The sequence below is a fragment of the Puma concolor genome, chromosome D2, assembly GCF_028749965.1.
Source record: "Puma concolor isolate L17-30 chromosome D2, mPumCon1.1.hap2, whole genome shotgun sequence".
NCBI lineage: Eukaryota > Metazoa > Chordata > Mammalia > Carnivora > Felidae > Puma > Puma concolor.
The window spans coordinates 16,325,399-16,334,222 of NC_141677.1; positions in this window are offsets into that span (position 1 = coordinate 16,325,399).

Sequence of the window (8,824 nt, forward strand, 5' to 3'; positions counted from 1 at the left end):
CCTGGGAGAGGCTTGGATTCAGGACTCTGCATTCCCTGCAGAGCTTACGCACAGGTGCACATCTCTCTCTCTCTCTCTCTCTCTCTCTCTCTCCTTTGGACCACCTTTTCCTTATCGTGTTTTACTTCTTTGCTTTCCAAAACTGGAATGTGTTTTCAACCAAAGTTCCCCTCAATTAAAAATACCACACAGCACATTTTCCTGGCTTGTGAGGAGTAATTTATGCCATTCACAGAGTAAGCGAAATATGTGGTTAAAATCTTTGAATGGCTCTGTAAGCAGAGTGTCTGCTCATTAGACAAGCAGATACATCGTGTGTCACTCCTCCTTAATAACTCATTCATTAACCACCAGCTCCAGCAATCTGAAATAATTATTTTTTTAGTTTGAATCTTACAAACAATATTAAGGGACAAGAGGAAGTCATGTTAATGGGCTGGTGACGATAAACGTAATGGAATGCTAGACTACCGTGACACAGTTGTGCAAGGCCCACGTACCAAGGTGAAGTGTAACAAGGTGCCCCACTGGCTCTCGAAGACACAATCAGTACAATCAATTTCACCTCACATTTATCTTGTCTTGACAATTATTGAGTCATTAATCTTCGCAGTGTCGAGGCATTGCCATCAATGGACCCGACTAAATGAGTATCCATGGAGATAGAGTGGAGTACACAACCTTGGCAGTGAGATGCACAACATCGCCTAAGAAATCCATGGGAAATGTAGAGTCAAACCAGTGAGCAGAAAGGAGAGATCAGAAGCTATGGTGCCCCGATCTCATGAGTTCTTCCCACCAAATCAGCTTTGGTTCCTGCTTCTTTCCAAAGCTCCAGCATGATAAGAACTTCTGCTAGATTAACCACAGGGAGGCTAAGCAAATTGACAGCAAATCAGGGACACCAAAACCCGAAAAACCATGAGTCAGTGTTTTGGGAATAAAACTTGATGTAGATTATTAAAAAAACAAACAAACAAACAAAACCCACCTCTAAGTCATCAAATAGAATCACATTCCATTTCTTCCACTATATTCTAATTACAGTTGGGAGGTCGGGGGGTTTGTCACCTTATTTTATGTGCATAGAACCTATGGAAGCTAAACATGGCCCTAGGGAGAATGGAATGGATGTCAGAATGAGCAGAGGGGCAGAGCAATGATGGCCAAGGTTTGAGTGAATACTTAGGATTACTATTGTTCCAAAAGGATATTTATTAAGGCACCAAGCCTGCCGTGTGTTACTATGGTGTCACATCTAATGGGAAGATCCCCATCAGACAGTATTCTAGATATTATTATGAATTGGATCCTCTAAAGACTGGCCGTCTAGACAAGGTCATCCCATCCTTCACTTACAGGCCCCCCAAAGCTGCTCTTTACCCAGAGGTGTATGGTAGGTGGGCCATTTTTCCTGTTCCCTGCCTCCACCCAAAAGGATGAGTTATTTCTAGGCACACAGTCCAAAGCAGTGAACTCCCAACTTTTCTGATTGTGTATCCCTATTAGTAAAAACTGTTTGAGTGTGGGGTCCCCATGTATTACTCTAAATGTAAACAAATATATTATGTTATGGACATTTGTTCAAAAATAGAAAATGTAAACACAACGGGGAAAAAAGAAATGAACCATTTCAACTCCTCCACCTTCTGGTTTAGTTCCTGCAGAGACCACAGAGGCCATAGGTTTGGGGCGGGGGGGGGGTGGGAGTCATCAGACTGGACATGGGGTCTGCTGGGGCTCTCACTGTTTGAAGTCTGGCATTCACCACCTGGGGTAGGAAGGACAGCAGGGAGAGTTGGGGACGAGGGGAGATTGCTGCCAGGGTCCTCCATGGAGCAAGGCCCTAGAAGGGGGGCTGAATGCCTCAAAGCAGATGCATTTAACTGGATCTGGTGTCATCACAGATAATGGGATTTGGGGAGGAGAGACACATAACTTCTGGAAAAATGAATCACATAACCCATGGAAATATTTGCAGACTGATCTCTCTCCACCACGAGATGCTCCTGAAAAGCATTTCCTTTTGCACTGTTAAACTGTCACCTCCACACTGTGCGCACATGCATTCTCCCGTGTGCATGTTTTGTTTTGTTTTAAAAACATAACATCTGGGGCGCCTGGGTGGCGCAGTCGGTTAAGCGGCCGACTTCAGCCAGGTCACGATCTCGCGGTCCGTGAGTTCGAGCCCCGCGTCGGGCTCTGGGCTGATGGCTCAGAGCCTGGAGCCTGTTTCTGATTCTGTGTCTCCCTCTCTCTCTGACCCTCCCCCCTTCATGCTCTGTCTCTCTCTGTCCCAAAAAAATAAATAAACGTTAAAAAAAAAAAATTTTAAAAATAAAAAATAAAAAAAAAAAAAACAAAAAAAAAAAACATAACATCTTACTGACAATGATGTCATCACCAAATATTCCCCAGATTTGGACCACTGGTCTTTTCTTGTAGGTGAAAAATGTCTAACTCACCATTGGACTTTACAACTCCAATCTATTTGCCCTGAGATTACTTATGAACTTTTAAGAGGTGTAAATTATTTTCGTGGTCATTCCCCCACCCCATTACAAAATATTACAATGAGTCTCTTTTCTAAGCCAGTATCTGTGGGACTATTGACAAAGATCTTGCCTTTGCCCAAACTCTAGCCAGGCTCCTCTGAGCTTGTCAAATAGGGCTCAATCTGGGCCTATACAAACATGAATAAAGACGGCTTCTAATAGCTCAAGGCCACATCCATAGGATGACCTTAACCCCCCTTGCAGTGCCTGCCGGAGAAGACTCAAGGTTGCCATAAGACGTTACTATTTGTTCCCTCTAAAACCTGAAGATAGGGCTACTGTCTTCCATTTTCTGTGGGAGGGGAGAGGTCTCGCTCGGTAACTGGCAGTTAGCAAACCCTGATGGGTTTCATATGAACCAACCCCCTCCTGTCAGTTCTTTGTAATTTTTCCTCGCCCTGACTCTACCTCCTGGCCCCCTGTTCAGCCCCACCTCTCTTCCCTCATTTTCCCTTTAGAATACCCAGTTGCCTCTGTACACGTTCAAGTGGAGTTCAGCTCCCTATCACAGTAGTATATTACTGATTAAAATCTGTCCTTACCACTTTAACTAGCATCCGGCTTTGTCTATCTTGGACACTGTTTAAGCCAAAAATAAGTTAACTTCAGTGGATCACAACATAGAAAAAATAAATAAACCCAGGAGATTTCTACCATCCATCCCACTGCCGTGTGGATTTCCAGGGAGGGATAATTGTCTGATACAGACTGAGCCAAGATGCCAATATCGATCTACATATAAAATATCAGTAAGGCTTAATTTCCTCGTTATGTTCATTAGCCAAAAAATTCATGTAAGTTGACCGTCTAGTATTTTCCGTCTGCACTCCCGTGGACCATCTTGCCCATCCACCAGTGCACACACCATACTTTCAGGCCCAGTGGTCTGAAGAGCAAACTTCTGTGCAGAGTAGCCAAATTAACATTCATGCCCCACGGACCACACCTCATAGGAGATGGATTCCATACGGGGTGATTCAGACTTTACCCCAGTTAGCCCTGGCCCAGAAATGCCAAGCTCTTTCACGGGCATGGCATCATCAGTACAGATGGTATTCCCATCTGACAAACAGGGCTTTCTTGGAACCACTGGCACTGTGCCCAGTAGATGAAAAACGCAAGCAGGACAGATTCAAGCCACTGTTGTCTTCTTAAAATAAGCAATTCATTTTTTAGGGAGTGAGAGCTATTTTTAATAGCATGAGTTACTTGGCAGCTGTTTCCAAAATGGCTCCCACAATTCTAAGAAGCTGTGATTCATCCTTTGGCCTGGCAAGGTCCTGGGTACATGGAAATTCCAGCAGGAGTTATAAATGTCACTTTTCATGCTCAGAGCTCACAAAGTCCTCTGTAGAGCCAAGAGTGAGAGTCGGCAAATTCCCTAACAATGGCAAACAAGAGCCAGTATTCAGCTGGGGGCTGGTCAAACACTCTTGTGTTACCCAGTGTCCTGTGGGAATCACAGACGTTAGGGACAGGAAAGCCACTGAGGTCTTTGAGTCCGGTCTCTGTGGTCTGGATAGAACTATTTCCTCACGGCTTGTCTTCTGGCGGGCATTTGTCTTTGCATTGGCTTGCATTACTTTTTTTCTTTTATTTTTAGACATAAACATATTTTAGAAAGTGATACAGCATGGGTAACTTCTTTTGGGGTTTTGAATATTCTGACGATTTTTATTTGTTTTTCATATTTAGCATAAAAATTCTTAAACAGTACAAAAGCATGGAGAGTGGGAAGCAAAAGTCCCCCCCCCCCCCCGCCAACAAAACCTTCCTCCCTCACATTTCGCAGTTATCGCTGCTGTAATTTGTCTTGCTTTGCTTTTTGCGTGTGAGTTCATTATGCCGTATGGAAGACAGATAAGGTGACCATTGTTACCAATTTGTTAGAGATTTTCCAAGCTTGTATATGCATGCACATATATTTGCATATTTAATAGACTTCTGTTTATGTTTTTAATGGGATTATACTCGTGCGTATTGATCTGCAGTTCCTATTTTTAACTTGGCCTTTCTTTCCACGTTGGCACAATTGCCTTTATAAGGGTTGCATAGCATATCTTTTAGGGAGGCATCATAATCTATTTAATGGCCTCCTATTAATGGAAATTCGGGTCGCTCCAGGTTTTGACTGATGACAATGTGGGACAATGCACACCTTAACGCTCAGCAATCTTAGCAGGTTGGTGAATGTCTAGCCAAGGGATCTTTGGCATGAGAACTGTAAGTGCACTAAATCTAAATATCATCCAAAAGCATTTGGAGGAAATTTCACCTTTATGGCCCCACCAACCGTCATCCCTGGGAGCACTGAGAATTATGTTGAATTTGCTTTTAATTTTTAAAACACACATGACAACAAACCCTACCATCGTAAACATTTGTAAGTGCACAGTTCCGTGGCATTAACTACCTCCGTATTGTTGCGCTCCGTCACCACCCTCCATCCACAGAGCTCTTTCGTCTTGCATAAATCAGACTCTAACTACCAAGCATGAACTTCTCATCCCCTCTCCCACAGCTCTTGGCAACTCCCATTCTGCTTTCTGCACCTACGGCTTGTATTCTTCCAGGAACCTCATATGAGAGGAATTGTACAGTATTTGTCTTTTTGTCCCTGGCTTATTTCACTTGGCATCCCTGTCCTCAGAGTTTATCCATGTTGTAGCCTATGTCAGAGTTTCCTTCCTTTTTAAGGCTGAGTAATATTCCATCGGATGGATGTACCAACGTGTTTTCCATTTATCCATCCATGGACACTTGTTTAACGCATTTGAATACTGACTTCACTGGAAAGCATCTGATTCTCGCTTTCAGCTCAGGTCGTGATCTCACGGTTCGTGGTTTCGAGTCCCATGTTGGGCTTCGTGCTGACAGCATGGAGCCTGGTTGGGATTCTCTCCCTTCCTCTCTCTCTGCCCCTTCCCACTCACACGCTCTCACTCTCTCTCAAAATAAATACAAAAACTTAAAAAATAATACTAAGATGGATAGATCTGAGAAAAACATACACCAGGCAATCACAGGTTTATCGTTCCACTGCCTTCCCTAAGCTCCGCCCTTTTCCCATAAAAGTACCTTAGGCAAACTCCTTCCCATTGGAGAGGCCATCACCACCCTCCTCACCGAACAAGGGGATTCTGCCTTCACCTCAGGCCCACGTGGTGGGCATAGCCCCTGCCACTGAGTCAGAGGAATGCATCTGGGACATTGTCAATACGTAATAAGAGGTCACTGAATGGCGTGATTATTCTGGTATTGTATTCTTGTGCATTTCTTTTTAAATTTCCATGAAACTTCGCAGCGCAATGTAAGAAATGCAGTCAAAGGACCTGTAGTTAAATTTGGAGCCCACTGCCTGTCTTCAGAGGGATGCTGTGGGTTTCAGCTACCCATGGCTTTGTCAGGTTAGATTTGGGGAACTCATTTTGTCAAAATTCCTGTGGGATTTTTGTCTGAATAACTCATATTGATTTTTTTTAAGTAAAACCTCCCCTCCCAAATAGTTATAGTTATATAACACAGAATCTTGGTTCCTTCTGACTTAGTGCCCCCAAACTCCCGACCCCACCTCATGGTCAGACTCAGAAATGGCAAAAGTGAGATGAACTATAAATTATAAATGTAACCCAGCTGCCGTGAGATGGAAAACAATAAATCTGACTTTCAAATAAAGCAAAGAACATTATTTTTTAGTTATAACTGAATAGAAATAGAGTGCTACTTAATTATTTTTATTGTCCCGAAAGCTCAGGCTTTTCTGTAGATACTGCCCCCAAGTCCTTTTGTTTATTTTTTAAAAGTTTATTTATTTATTTTGAGAGAGACAGAGACAGAGACGGAGAAGCAGAGAGAGAGGGAGAGAGAATTCCAAGCAGGCTCCGAGCTGTCAGCACAGAGCCCGACACGGGGCTCAAACTCACAAACGGTGAGATCATGACCTGTGCCAAAGTCAGATGCTTAACTGACTGAGCCACCCAGGCACCCCATCCCCAAATTCCTTTTAACAGCACCCTGAAATTAACAAAGTACATTAGGGCTGAGAGGACCATCGAGGCTTTGAGCAGCCTCTGGCACGCTGCATGCAGCCAGTAAATAACTACGTGCTGAAGAAAAAGGTGAAATGTGGACCACGTCATGTTACAAACCACAAAAGCTATTTATTCTGCCACTCTGTAGGAACCTCCATATTTAAAGCCACAGGCTTTCCCACGTATGCATTTTGCCAGAACAGAAGACATTGAAGTAATTACATTAGTTGATCAGAAACAATTTAGAAAAGATATTCATAGGAAAGAGCCCCCCCCCCACTAAAGACATTACTTCATATAGTTTACATACAACTGTTCAGAAATGTATCTAGCACCAAAAACGGTACACAATTACACCGCATTTTCTCACAGATGGTTTCCTGTTCTTTCATAATTTTTTTCCGGTTACCATTTTAATCTCTTATTATAAAGTTTTCTTAGAAAAGCTGACGGCCCTTCTTTCAGGGAAATTAACTTTTTTTTTTAAGGGTACAGGCTAAAGGAAATTAAGAACTTCCTGGTGAAATGACAAGTATTTATTTAGGTCCATGGATCCAAAAGAAATCTGGAAATAACACTGAAAATGGTTTTCAAGGTCCACCAGTGCTGGCCAGCCTGAGGTAGGCAGAAAGCAGACAAAACTGCTGGATAGGAGCCTGCCAAACGATGACTTTGCAAAGTCATCCCAAAGACAGTGGCCCTTGCACACAGAGCAGAGGCAGGAGAGGGGAATGGGGGCAGAATAGAGGCAACAGGACTCGGGCTTCTGTGGCAGCACTCCTACAAGCCAAGTGTTGAAAAGAAAAGAACTCTGCCCAGCCAGCGGATTTTTGGTGGCAAAGGACTCATCAACACAGCAGTGAAATGACCAAGAAATAGGCAGGCGCTGCCCACTTTTATACCCATCTCATTTTGTCTCCATTTCGGAGCAGCTAACATTTTCACCAGTAATCGGTTACAGGCGATTATGAAAATGGACTCATAGGCTTATGTTTTTATATACGTCATGGATGGATCAAGGCACTCTTTAAGACAGAAAGAAGAAATCAAATAAAATAAAACAGGCAGGTAGGTCCTCTTTATCTCCAGAGTAACAGTCTTTGGGGGAACCATAATCCACAAAGAAAGCCCATCACAGTGAAACCTTGGCTTGCGAGCATAATTCGTTCCGGAAACACGCTTCGAATGCAAAACACTTGCATGTCGGGGTGCCTGGGTGGCTCAGTCGGTTAAGTGTCCGACTTCGGCTCAGCTCACCATCTCGTGGTATGTGAGTTCGAGCCCCGCGTCGGGCTCTGTGCTGACTGCTCGGAGCCTGGAGCCTGTTTCAGATTCTGTGCCTCCCTCTCTCTCTGACCCTCCCCCTTTCATGCTCTGTCTCTCTCTGTCTCAAAAATAAATAAAAACGTTAAAAAAAAAATTAAAAAAAAAACACACTCGTATGTCAAAGCGAATGTCCAGAACTGTTGGCTCAGTTGTGATCATGTGATGTTTGGTGTCACGTAGCACTCGTATTACAAGACATCACTCGTTTATCAAGCTAAAATGTATTAGAAATGTTTTCTCAGCTTGCAGAACACTGACAGAACAAGTTACTCCCAATCCAAGGTTTTACGTACATCCCATGAGGACGGTTGGGCGGCGGGGCCCTGCGTGGTCAGCAAAGTCCACTGAGGAGGTCACACAGTGCGTGGAATACCTTCTGTCCCTATGTGGGTCCTTCACGGATGTGGCTCACTCTCTCTGGTTCTCCCAAAGTGAAGGCTTCAGCTACATCTTTGCAAGAAGGGAGAAGTGTTTGTTTTCTTACACCCTTCAGTGTCCTGTGCGTGCATGTGCTTGGGTGTGGGTCTTGCTTCCCTGCTTTCGGGAGACTTGGGCTCACCAGGAGATGGAGGAACAACAGCCCAAGTGGCCCTCGGAGGAACAACAGCCCGACTGGCCCGCGGGGCCAGCCCAAGGAAATAAACATGGCGGCACTTCCGTGCAGTGATCACATCATGATGACGAGACACGGCTCTCCATGGCAATAGCTGAAAATGGCAGGTTTGGGAGGCAAGAGCCCGCACGAGAGGGAGAGAGGTGGGTCTGAAGGCCCAGCATGGCAACCCCGGTGACAGTAATTATGGTTAAGTTCCTCGGAGGGAGAGTGTCACTAATCTAAGTTGCTGGCACAGCAAGTCAGACGCCTGCCTCCCACACCCCTCTTTCTCCCAGGATAATGGGAAGGGATTTCAG